Raw genomic sequence first — 13,315 nt, 5'->3', positions numbered from 1 at the left:
AAAGTAAATTATTTGCAGTGCAAAAGCCTTCGGTGATATCTACGCTGCTCTCGCAATTAAGTTTAGCATCCTGTCTTTAAAGATAGATTTTGGTTTTGAATATATTATTCAGTTTAAATTCCTGGCTTTTTTATTGATTAACTTGAAAATTTTCATCATTCTAGTATTTTTCTTAACAAGTTAAAGGAAAAGGCTTGATGAAAAATCACGGAATTTAATTTGAGAATAAATGTTTCAATCTAAATTGAGACGATAGTGACCTATCAGGTTAGGTACACCATCATTTTTACTTTAACCATTAAGTATCAGGTTTTTTATGCATTTCACCCAAGAGAGTCTAAAAAGATGGCGTAAAGCCCCGGCCAAACCAGTGCAACATTTCGTCCAACAAATCCCAACATTGTTGGCGACTTTTGGGCATTGTTGGACATTGTTGGATTCAGGGGTGGCCAAACCAACGCAACATTTCATTCAACATTTGTCGATTTATCATCAACTATCCACAGCGATGGGACTTGATTACAATCCAAACGATAAGGATGTATTTGAAATTTTGTTCATAGCGATGAAGAGACCAAAGGCATGGTTAAGCGAAGCAAGATAGAGTAGAAAATAGATAAAGAGAAGACACTAAAGGGGGATATTTAAGAACATAATCAAACAAAAGCACATTCTTTCATTGTCTTCTTTGTTTGACTGATGGAAGCTGCCGCGGTTCATAAAGCCAATTTTTCCTTTCTATCTTTTGTAAGTCGCATTCACAGCTTCCTAATCAAAACATAACAAATCATATTGCGGCAGCCTTTCCTTGCCGCGTTTGCGCGAACGTGATTTTGTTGGACAGGATGACCAAACCATCCCAACATCGTCCAACATCATCCCACATCATCCAACATCGTCCAACATGGGTGGCCAAACCGGCCCAACATTTATAACCAATATTGTTGGGATTTATTGGACAAAATGTTGCGCTGGTTTGGCCGGGGCGTTACTGCTTTTAACGCATCCCCGATCTATAAGAATGATGACCAAATTTGATATTCGTCTCTAGGGGCCAGATTGATTTGATAAGCTATATTACTATTACTTATATCGAGATTAGTATTAATCATTTCCATTATCATTGCTTATCAAAATTTATACCCTGTTGACAATTACAAATCTTTTACCGAGTATTGATTTCTTATTCGTAAAAAAAACATATAAATTCCATCAATTAAAATAAAAAAGCTCCCTCAGACGGCATTGCCACATCCCTCATCAAATCAGGTCTTGAGGCTACATTCCCTTATCACAGGAAGCAACGTTGGGCCGTTGGTGCATCGGCATAAGTTGCTTCACATTACCCATACAAAAACCTTCGATATAGCTAAAGTTAAATACCAAAAGAGCACATAAGGACTTGGATACCAAACTGAAGCATGACAATTGAAACCAAAATGAAAATAATACAAATAAGCTACAATAAGAACCCTTATCGAAAACAAGTTCTACAACATTGCTCGTGAAATTAACTCTGATAAAGTTTCGTTTGATCAGAATCAAATATTACCGTTACACAAAGTATATTGGTTACCAGCTGAATAATAATCGTCAAAAAAAATCTAGAATCTGTTCCGTTATCTTATTTTTAACATATTATACAAAAAATAACTGACTTGTCGTTAAATCTTAATTAAATTTAGTTAATTTAAAAACTATTAAATAGAAAGCAAAACAACATTCAAAAAATTAGATTTGAAATAATTAACTCTTACTTGAATTTGGGTAAAGCTCTTCGGCAGCTTGCAGCCCAGAAAGAATCAACTCGAGCTCTAAGATCATGTCTAAATAGAATATCGTACATGATAATGAGTCAGGGGGAACGGTTTAAAGTTGTTTTGCTTTTCAAATTTCTCCGATATCAAGGGCCACGTGGAATGAATAATCACAATTCGTATTGAGGTCAGCCAAGGACAGCAGGACCAATTCCTTGCACTTTACCAGTATAATTCTTGAAAACTATAATAATTCCATTGTCCTTCGTGTTGTGCAAGGCCGTCGTTGCATTGTTAGTTTATAATAGCAACTTGTCTAAAACAGTCAAAAACAGTCTAGTAGGATTAAGAGAACTAGACGTTGCTTTTACTTTATGCCTGTTGGATTCAGTCGGGATGAAGTAAATTTAGCTCAAAAATATTTTTGTGGCATTTATGATTCTCCACATGAAAGCTTTTACTACTTAATCAAATTTTTATGTCCAGAAAAGTAGTTGGCAAATTAATCAATTTTTAAATATGGCTTTCTAGTTATCAATGTAAAGCCAGCAAAGTTTTGGAGGAATATTAATCTAAGGGCTCTATGCGTCAGACAATGATCACGTGCTACAAGCTTGTCAAAAAAAGATATGATCCTTCTTGCAACCAAAGATGTTGATTATCAAATCACATCAGGTTGTATGTGGCATCAACTACACAAGGAACGTCCCGCTGTCTTGCTGTTGATCAATAGTTTGACTATTAAAGTATAAAGCCCAATCTCCAGTGAGAAAAAAATCAGCGAAATGCGAAAAAGTTCGCGCGAAATACGTCTTGGGCATGTGCAGTGATCCTTTGCTGGGATTTCTCGCGAAAAATTTCCCCGCCATGTTTAACTTTTTTCGCTTGCGAAATCCTTCAGCAGCCAATCATATTCCGTATTCCTATCCTCCCAAACTTTACATTCCAATGTTGTGAGTTCAACAAAAGCATTCAAAGGAATTTGTTCGCGTGAAGTATTTCGCAGCGAAATTTCGCAATACTTTTTCCGTGTACGTCACCAATTCACATCCGTTCAACAATAGAAATGCAGCATTCGAATGGAATACGTAAAGCCCTGGCCAAACGGATCAAACATCAAAACTCGCTTTGAAAAAGCAAACATTAGAGTATACTAAAGCTTTTCGTCTGACGCTCTTCAGAGTATTGAACGTCAGAACAAAGACCGAAAACTCTACGCTAGGAAATATATATACCCAATTGTGGATCGAAATAGGCCATATAGAAACGCGAGCACATGACTGTTGAGGTTGCTCGATCAGTGCCGCTTGCCTAGTAAAGATGTTACCAATGGAGTTCTAACGTAAAAATGAACTCATTTTGTCTGCACAATAGCGGTTTTTTCGTGCTTATGTGGATAGATTCGAAATCTGCTAGACGGCAAGATGATCGGGGCTATGGTTGGCCTTTTTATTTATCCAATCGCAACATGCATATATTTAGTTAATACTGCGAAGATCAAATAGAAACCATTTAAAAAACGTTAACTTTTGTTGCACTTGCCTTCAAGTATATTTTTTGATTCTTTCTAGCAACATTAAGCGCCAAGCTACCAGATTAGCAGATCTGTTTCTTGTTTGGCTCGCTTCACTTCCCTCTTCATTCTTTATTCTTCACTGCATTTTATTGATCATTCAAGGCCTCTTGGAAATTGATATTCACCATCACATTAAATTAATATACCTTGGTTTTAATAGCATTTTATGCTTCTTCCTGCTTATATAGATTTCCTATAAATCTCAATAACAGGTTTTAAAGGCGGTAATGAGCCAAAGCTACCTGCTTTATCATTAAGCATCATCTCCTTCCATCATTTAAGCATCAAAGTATCGTCGTTTTCTATCAAAACATGATAATTACGATATTTCTCATGCGTTTGCTACCTGCAGCAAAAGCGAAAAACTTTCGAAAATTGAAACTGTCATCTTGAAGGCAATCAAACTGGTTTAAATGAATTTATTTAATATCGTAGACACTAGCAATCTTTCCTTGATTAAGCATTACAAATAGATGACCATTGTGGTGATTTTATATCTTCTTTCAGTATATCTAATGCTAATTATTCTTTATATTCTCAGTAAAGGTAGAAAGGCTTTTAATCTATCCAATGATTTATGCTTTTACCATTTTCCAGGTGCGGGTCTAGGGTGCCGCAACTGCCTTACGCAAAGCAGTCAGCTGCAGTTGACAACGGTTGAAACATATAAAATTCGCCAAAATCATCTTTGGGTTTCATTGTAATGGCTGACGCTTTACCCCCAAATACCTTAATAAGTGCAGTCATTCATGAAATTGTTTGTTCTTTTCCTGCATGGGACCCTACTTCGCATCTTTGTTTTGCCTCATATTGAGCGAATAAGTGATTCTATGCCTGCGATTATGTGATCATCTTCCCTGCCTCAGATGATTTGAAATAAATTAGATCTAGCGGCATTTCGCATATTAATTTTAGATGCCCGCGCAGTTTTAAACAACTGATTTTGAGACCTTACGTCATTTTTATTGTTCTTCTTGCGGCATCGATGAGATGTATGGGTATTTTTTGTGCATGAAAAATTTTTGGGGAGGGCTCAGCGTATGGTTATTTGGAAGCTTGAGGTGCTGCAGAATGCCGCATTTGATATCAAGGTGATACTTGGGATCATGAAGTTGATAATGGTGATCGCGAAGACGATTAGCAGCCTCATTTCACACCTGTTGCGCCATTTTTTAGAATGCAGTGAAATAAAGCTGAGAAGGGGAAAGGATACTCTGAAAAAAGTTTAAATTGTGTCGTAGATGATAATTTTGGAAGCTTTATGCATGACTTTAGCAGCTTAAAGGAACGAAGCCAGGCCTACCTAGTGAACTTCACGGAAGTTTTTGGTCTGTGACGCAGGCTAAACCTTAACCCTTATCCTATCCCTTTTCCTTCAGTTAAACAGTTAAAGTTTTAATTTGAAGGATAGGCATTTATTGTTCTAAATTTGTGATTTTGTCAAATTTCGGCTGGAATACACGAATATTTTAGACTGTCAGTTTCACTGATGGCAGAAAAAATGATTGTGTACGGCAGCAAACTGACGTTTTTTTAGCTGTCAGTCCTTTTTCAAGTTGGACATGTTCAACTTTACGGTCAAAACCGAATGTCAATTATCCTTTAAAAACGATGCGGGTTCTAATCCCATCCAGGGCGTCGAGACCGGAGGGTGTGGGGAGGGGATGGGAGGTAGATCAGAGACCTACACGTTTTCAAATCAATAAAGGATCAAGCAAAGCTAGTTGCTCCGTTGGTTATATATGATATTTCCTTGATATGAATTAAGGTAAACAAACTAAGCGTTAGCAATATCAAGATTTTCTTGTTGACACGAAAATCCAAAAAACCAGGCCCTCCTTAGGTAAAATTGTGCCTTGTATCCATTTTCCCTAACGTTTCTCAGTAGAAGCGTCAACTATTATTCACAATGAGCTCCAGATCTTTTTAAATTCAAAAGGAATGCCAAGATGGAAAAAATTGACCTGCTTACCTGGCATTAGAAGTAACAACATGGGTATTTTCAAGACCACGGCGAAATTGTACCGGTTTTTTTATCTGCTGCTCAGTCCGTTTGCAAAAATAAAAGAATTTTAATAAGATTAGGAGGAGTGCCTTAGTAAAATTTGCTTAAAGGAGTGCTTTTTCCAGGGGATTGAAAGCATCTAAATTCGACAAATTTTTTGTCCTTCGGCGGCAACCAACCATAGTGCCTGCCTCGCGAAGGCCCTGATCCCTTCTTTGCTCTCTTATCAGTGATTGCAATATGTATGTACCAACATCATGTAGAGAAATTTATTTTTCGAAAAAAGGCTGGCAAAGCAAAGCGCAAAGAGCAAACATAATTTTTTATCAGCCTTTCGCAAATCATTTAGTTAACACAACACCTGCACCGTAATTTTGCAAAGTTTTTCAAAGCTACCTGTTACTGTTACAGCATTCGCTACCTGCATTCTTGCAGAGTCTTGCTCATATTTCAAAGAGTGGGTTTGTTTTTTGACTTACTAGATACAGGGGCATAACTTGGCCAATAGGTTCGGGGGATGAAAAGGGTTTCTGCCCTGCAAAATTGAGTGGTGCCCTGCAGACCTTGTAGCAAAGGTTTGTTTATAGGTTACTAGTGAAAGCTTTACCAGTGTACAATTGTCTTTACCAAGGACAAACTTCTAAGCATTAAAAGCAAACTTGAAACTTCATTATCTATGAAAGATCTACTTCTCTACGTGAGCATAAATTAAATGTCAAATTTGATTTTCCTTAGTAATTAATTATACCTTGTAAAAGGACTAAAAAGCATCTCCCAGACTAAAATTAAGCAAAATACGATGCTGCTAAAAAACTAATTATTGTTTATTGGGAAAAATTAGGGAGATGATAAAGTAGGGAGATATAGTTGTGAATGAGGAAGATGGTAAAAGAAAAATAATAGAAATATACGTGAATAAGTTAATAATTAGATAAAAAAATCGACATCTTAACAGTTTATTCTCTTTTTATTTTATACACTGTTAAAAAGTAACAGAAAAAATGATAAAAAAATTCTTATCTTGACCAAAGTGGGGGGCTTTCAGCCCCCTATTCCCCCCAATGGCGCCATGCCTGTCATGAAAATAATTTACAACTAAAAATAATTTGTGTGGATTCGACCTTGCCCTCATAAACATATGCATCAATCATTGCATCCATTGGCTATGACTTTCGGTAAGAAATTCGCTTTGCTAATAACGGAGCTCTTTCTGACATACCTGTTCCGTTCTCTAAAATCTAAAGGGAGGTTCATAACAAATAAGATATTTCCACTTCAAAATTCCTAAACGGCCCTTTACGAACTTCAGAGGTAGCATTTTTGCGTGGCAATAAAGCTCTTCTTGGCGCCCTGCGAAATCGACTATTTTTTAGATTGGGGGGTGTCACACCCCCCAACCCCCGGTACTTTCGCCCCTGCGTAGATGTGCAGGTGATTGCCCGCCCATATTACAAAAGCATATTTGTTTCGCAAGCCAAACATCTGTTTTACCATAGATGAACTGTTAAAGTAAATTGATACTTGCATGGAAAGACCAACTATGCAATGAAGGGGAAAAGTAGCTTCTATTGTGCAAGGGACGGCGGAAAGCAATCGCAACTCGCTATTTTTTCTGCTTTTTGCTAGCAGTGTTATAATCAGAAGATCGGAAACTGAGCGAAGAACAAAGGAAAGCCAGCTAAAGATTTGTCCGAACAAAAGCAATGCTGACTTATTTAATGCAACACAAGATAAGATATATTCTATTGGTAATTGTTGCAGTAGCTATTTCTTTACAAAAATAATGATCAACGTAGAACCATGCTTTAATAAAAAACTTGGGCGGAAACTTTTATTGGTGTTGCCTCGAGATGACTCAAGCCTCGCTTATCGTATAGGACCGGAAACGCAATTTTGAAAAACATAGGTTTCCGTGTAAACGGCTGTAAACGCATTATTTTACAACGTTCCAACCACAACAACACTGTACTATGCTCATAGATTAAAATTATTATGAGTCTGCGAAAATTTGTTCGTTATCAACGTTTCTATGAAGAGGGTTGGGTCTTGTGAAAATGATTGTGTTGACGAAAAACATTTCATTCGCTTTCCTTGACATGAAAACAGATTTTTATGCAGATGTATTCGTTTAGACAGGACCCCGTTTCTTTATGTTTGCATTGAGAAAAGCATGAAGTAAGCATACCGGCCACTCATATTCTTTAAATCATGAAACAACGACACAGGGAAGAAAATTGTTGGTACGTACAGTTTTTTAAGAATACCTTAATTTTGTTCAAGCCTAAATATTCCTAAAAAATTTTAAACTTGAGCCTAAAATCAGTGCATCTGCTCCCTCCCTCCACCAACAATTTTTAGAAGTATCAATATGCCCTTTTTCCGCAAAATTTTTTTAGTTGTTATTGTAACTGAATTAGGAAATTTAGTTACGAAAATTTCTTTGAAGGTTCAATGCTTTTAGGCAGTACAAGAGCAAAATGTTGCTAATCAAAAGTGCGCAATATTCCACAGCGTTCTTTTGCAATCAAAATTAGATTTTGATTCATCGGTTATTGGTAGTGAACTTTAATAACAAATAAATTGGTAGTGAACTTGTTTGTCACCTAAAATAAAAGCCTTTTTCAAGGCAAAATGGTAGCAATCTTCGCACATTGCTACCATCATATGCCTTGCAACTTGCTGTCGGTGATATGATAAAAGAAGTTAAAAATTTGCAGGATTTACTAAGCAAAACGTTAGAAAATTCCTTTCTTTTGAATATTCACAAAACAGAGATGCTTATTCCAATGAGTTAAAAGAAAAGAACAGTCCCTGAAATTTCAGGTTCAGGACATCGTGGCCAACTCCTCGACTAGGCTTTTCTTTCACGCCGCTTCCATTATATGGGCCGACTATAAAAAGCGTGATTGACCATTGAAAACTTCAACAAAAGCTATGGGATTGCTGAACTTAGAAATGTCAGCGTATCGCAAATTTAGTGATGAGAGCATTAGGAAAACTGTGCACTGATGATCCTTTTCTCTGTTTTGAGAAAATTCAAGGCAAGCGGCAAAAAGTATGGACATTGCTGCCAGTGTTCCAGACCCATAACGTAAAGGTATAGGGGTCTTGGTTTGATAAGTGAACAGACAGCGTCCAGCAAGATTTTCTAAAGGAGAGGCAGGAACAAAATTTCATGATAACGAGGAGGGCGCCTATTTACAGAGCTGTTTTTAATCAATTGGCACAATTACAAACCATGGGTGTAGTGCTAAAGGGCTCAAAGGGGCTGAGCCCCCCCCCCCCCCCCACACACACACACAATTGTTAATTGGCAACAAATTGGCAAATTTTTACTTTTACTATTGTTTTTCGCATCTGCAAGAGCCCCTTTGTTATTATGATAGAACTACACTACTGTTACAAATTGTATTTTCAACCAAATAGCTATTTGCAGTTTTATGCAGAAGTTAGAAATTCTTGTTATCTCAAGCAAAGGGTGAGGCGTTTGATCGCATATTTCGCTCATTTTAACTTTCTTCCACGATGGATGAGTACTTCCGCGAAATTATATGAAAACGTAACTTTCACTTTGGATTCCAGTCATCTTCTTTGAAGGCGTAATAGCGATCACAAAACACCTTCGTTTGTTATTGCCCCAACAAAGAGAACTTTTCCAGAAATTGTAGCTTTGTTCAAGTTGCTGTTTGTACCTGCTACAGAACAGATGCTATCCGTAAATGTTTCTGTTCTATTTTGAGAAGAGCCAAACATATCTTTGTGCAACGATGGCCCAAAAAAAATGAAACCATGATCTTAAATGAAAACAAGGATGAATTAGATTAGTTTAGTCTTCAAGACGTTGCAAATAAATTCTTCAGGGAAAGGTTTGGTATTTCTAGCAGCAAAAGTATTCAAAAAAGCAACTTTATTATAAGATTTCCATAGCAGCACATAGACCTGTTAATACATATACCCTTTCAAGGTTTGAATTTCATTTATTTTGCAGTTCGAAAATGATAAAGAATAGCTGCAAGTGCCCTTTCTTGGTTTTGCCGAGGTTTTGCCCCCTCAATCAGTACGACCTTTCGACGGCTCTGAAAATATTTCCCAAATCATTCTCTCTTATTGATATTTGATTGATCCTCCAAGAAGACTTTCCTTGATTAAGCTTTTGATGGTAATTAAGGATATGAAAAACACCAGAATATTGCAAACATGTAGCAAACAGGAAACACCGCAATACGCCGAGAATAAACAACAATAAATACACGTATTGGAAACATGATGAGTGTGCTTTATACTTGACAGGTAGGAACACCAAAAAGCAACGAGAAGCAGCCAAATACACACTTTTTGTGTAGAATAGAGTCATTAAGAATATTGAGGTTCAAAATAGCTGATATTTTTAGAATAATTTAAGAATAATAATAATTGAAGCTAAATCTCCATTTCGGAGCAGTTACCCAACTACTGGGTATCACAAGCTGGTGCTATAATTTTAGCCAATCTTTTTATTTCTATTTCATCCATTGGTAAGAAATTTTTGAAGGGTGTTGTTGATACTTTTAAGAATTTTTGAATTATTTGTAGCTAAACATGTTTTTTCCATCTTGGGTTTTTGATAAAAACTTGGGCAATCCCATAAGTGTTCAATATATTCCTCATGGGCCCCACATCTTCTGCAAAGAGAATCAGAGTACTTTCCTTTGTAGTTCGCTCTTAAGTCAACCATGTTTAGTTTTAATTTCAGCAGGGATGACGCGTCTTCACACCCCAGATACTCTTTCATTTCAAATTTACTACCCTTGATAAATCTAAGTTTAGTCTTACTATTATTTCTAATGTTATTCTCTATGATTATGATCATTTTTTCTCTAACAACTTTTTTCCACTGTTCTTTGGTTAAATTTTTGATCTGATTTTCTTTGAGGTTAATATCAATCAGTTTTATGTCACTAATCACTTCTTTATACCAACAGTTTGGGAAATTTAAACGTTTTTGCTCTTCATAAACTATCTTGGTCAATCTACTTTCGTTCATGTTTAATACCTTATGGAAGTATATTAATCTTTTCTCTTTTATTCTAAATTCCATAGGCATCAGGCCACATTCAAGGACTATTCCATCATATGACATTGATTGGGGTAGAGAGTTAATTATTGTTACTGCATCTTTTTGCAATTTTTCTAAGTTTTTAAATTGCTTATTAGTTGCGTTAGTCCATGTTTCACATGCGTACAGAACTTTTGGCATCAAAATTGCTTCAATCAGTTTGATACTGATTGCAAAACTTTGTTTCTTGAGTGCCTCTTGTTTAATAAGGAATTTTATTTCTTTAATAACTCCCAAGGCAGTGTTGATTCGTTTACTGATGCACAAATCCAAGGTTCCTTTGTTATTTTTCAAGTCTCCTAGATATTTATATGACTCTACTTCTTTAATAACTTGGCCATTTAAAATTAAAGTTTCTTTTTGGAATTTTTTACTTTTGCTATATTGCATGATCATTTGTTCACTTTTATCCAAGTTGAAATTCAAAAGGTTTTTCTTTTGAAACTCTTCAGCAATAGTAATCATTTCCTGCATTTTCTTGTGAGATATGGAAGCAATTAATATATCATCCTGGTAAAGTAGTGGAGGTATCAAAATGTTCCCAAAGTTAATTCCTAGGTTTTCTCTTTTTACTATTTGCATACCTTTATCAATATGATTGGCACAGATGGGGGCTGCCAAGATAGTTCCTTGTTTTAAATTTTCTTTAATTCTAACCTGTCTTGTAATTCCACTAGGTGTGTGGATTTGAATGTATCCTTCATTGTTTAATTCGTAGACATTTTTAAGAAAGTTTCCTTTCACCCCACTTCTATACATATCTATGATGCAAGACTTTAGCCACAGCTTATCAAAAGCCTTCTCTAGGTCCAGGTACACAAACTTCACTGAGCATTTTAGATATTTGTAATAATCGTTTATTGCTTGCCAAATAAACAAATGATCTAATGTTGACCTACCCTTTCTTCCTCCTGCGGCTGCCTCTGAAAACCCTTTCTCAATAACATTGATCTGTCTATTAAGCATTAATTTTTCGTAGATCTTACTTATGCTTACTGTTAGAAATATACCTCTCCAGTTTTTTATTGCCTTTCTATTCCCTTTTTTCTTATAAATTGTTCTAACAATTATTTTCTTCCAATCCTTTGGGGGCTGACCAGTGGTAAAAACCTTGTTAATTGCTTTCAACACAGAGTTTTTAAACTCATAGCCTGAACTTGTATAAATTTCATTACTTATGGAGTCAACCCCTGGGGATTTCTTTATTTTCAGGCTTTTAAGTACTTTTTCCAGTTCCCATATTTCAAAAGGGGCATCATATCTCTTCTTTTGTCCCTTCTGGGATTGTATTACTTTGGCAAATAGCTTATCAACTGATCTTACATGATTTTTATATTTTTCATCTGGCTTTCTATTGGTGAGTAATTTCTCAAAGTAGGTTTCATGCTCCTCAAGGATTTCATTTTGTTCAACTAATTCCTTTCCTTGCTCATTGATTACAGCAGTTGGGCAGTCTGCTTTTCTTCCTAAGATTTTGGCCCTTATCTTATAAAATTCTGAGCTTTGCACAGCAGCCCTACTTAACTTTTCAATGTTTGCTTTCATCCTAATATCTTTACTCTCATTCTCTGTCCTCACTAGTTGGTTGTTCAAGTGTTTGATTCTTATCTTCAAAACACTTTCCCTCAAATTGTCCTCTTTTTTGATAGCTTCACTTAGTTTCTGTTTTAACTCTCTTTTCTTCTTTATCAGTTCCCTACATGCCCTCATTGCAACATGGTGCTTATTTCTGTTGTACCTTTTCTTAAAGCATTTTGCCATAATTTCATATATTTTCCTTTTCCACTCTTTATATAGGACATTTACTGGTTTGTTTTGATCCCAAACATTTTCTATTTTGTTAATTTTCACTTGTCTATCAAATTCCTTAAGTGAGTCACTTGATAAGACCCAGTGCCCTTGTTCCTTTTGAGGATTTTGGCTATAGCCATCCTTTTTCCTGAAGTTAAAGTCAAGCACCATTGTATTATGATCGGATTCTTTCACACTATATTTCCCCACTCTTTCTAGAACATATCTCCTTTCTTCATCAATAATCATTCTATCAAATTTATCAAAGCCTTTTTGATTAACCAATGCATAATCAAGTATCGTCTTCTTATTAACATTACACTTGTCAGTAGTTGATACCCTTGTCCAAAGCCCTTGGCATTTATCACTGTTGTTCAATATGTTTAATTTTCTTTTCTTTACTATTTTCATTAGACTTTTTCCTCCTGTAGTTATTTTAGGATGGTTCCCTTTTATGTTATCTCCTACTTTTACATTTAAATCCCCTAGTATTATCAATGCTTTGTCTTCAATTTTAGCTTTTACAGCATAATAATCAATTTTATCAAAAAAGGTAAAGTTACTTTTTATTTTTGTCCTAGATTCCTGTTTACCATACACCACTCCCAATATTATTTCCCTACATCCAAGACTGATGTTAGTCCAGACCTGTTCATTATCATCATCTCCTACCTCTAAGACTGTTACTTTATCTTTTAGTGAATTTTTATATATCATCCATATGCCACCACCTTCTTTTTTTTCCCTTCTTAGTTCTATAGGATCACAGTATCCTTTTAGACTGAGAGGACCCTCATAGGTTTTAAACTTAGGTTCTGTTATACAAATTATTGTAGGATCTAAATCCTCAATTATTGAACATAAGCTGTCTATTTTAGATTTTAGACCATTAGCATTTGAATACAGAATTTTTATCTTTTGTTTATCATACCTTCTTGTTTTTTCTTTACTGTGAGCTTTTTTCCTCTTGTTTCTCTTTACACAAGGGTAGGGTCCCATGATACCCAAGGGTGCTGAGGGACTTGTTGCTGCTGATGGTATTGTATGTCTCTAACTATTTCTTTTTTAATACTATCCATTGAGTCTTTTAT

At 35.7% G+C, this 13,315-nt stretch overlaps 2 protein-coding genes across 3 annotated transcripts in view; one reads left to right on the top strand and one right to left on the bottom strand.

Moving 5' to 3' along the window:
• Positions 1–13,315, top strand: part of LOC135687327 (NAD-dependent protein deacetylase sirtuin-7) — a 30,318-nt gene that overhangs the window by 3,373 nt on the left and 13,630 nt on the right. The window lies entirely within an intron of this gene.
• Positions 1–13,315, bottom strand: part of LOC135687328 (QRFP-like peptide receptor) — a 34,383-nt gene that overhangs the window by 10,438 nt on the left and 10,630 nt on the right. Inside the window, exon 1 of one of the 2 annotated variants that reach the window (XM_065203864.2) lies at positions 1,758–9,847. The exons of the other annotated variant lie outside the window; for it this stretch is intronic. The gene's annotated coding sequence lies outside the window, so the exon portion shown is untranslated. Of the gene's footprint in view, positions 1–1,757; positions 9,848–13,315 lie in introns of those variants that run through there. 2 annotated transcript variants of the gene reach the window in all.

The sequence above is a fragment of the Rhopilema esculentum genome, chromosome 20 (assembly GCF_057945365.1).
Source record: "Rhopilema esculentum isolate cy_ngs chromosome 20, ASM5794536v1, whole genome shotgun sequence".
Taxonomy (NCBI): domain Eukaryota; kingdom Metazoa; phylum Cnidaria; class Scyphozoa; order Rhizostomeae; family Rhizostomatidae; genus Rhopilema; species Rhopilema esculentum.
This window is presented reverse-complemented; position numbering and strand designations above follow the sequence as displayed.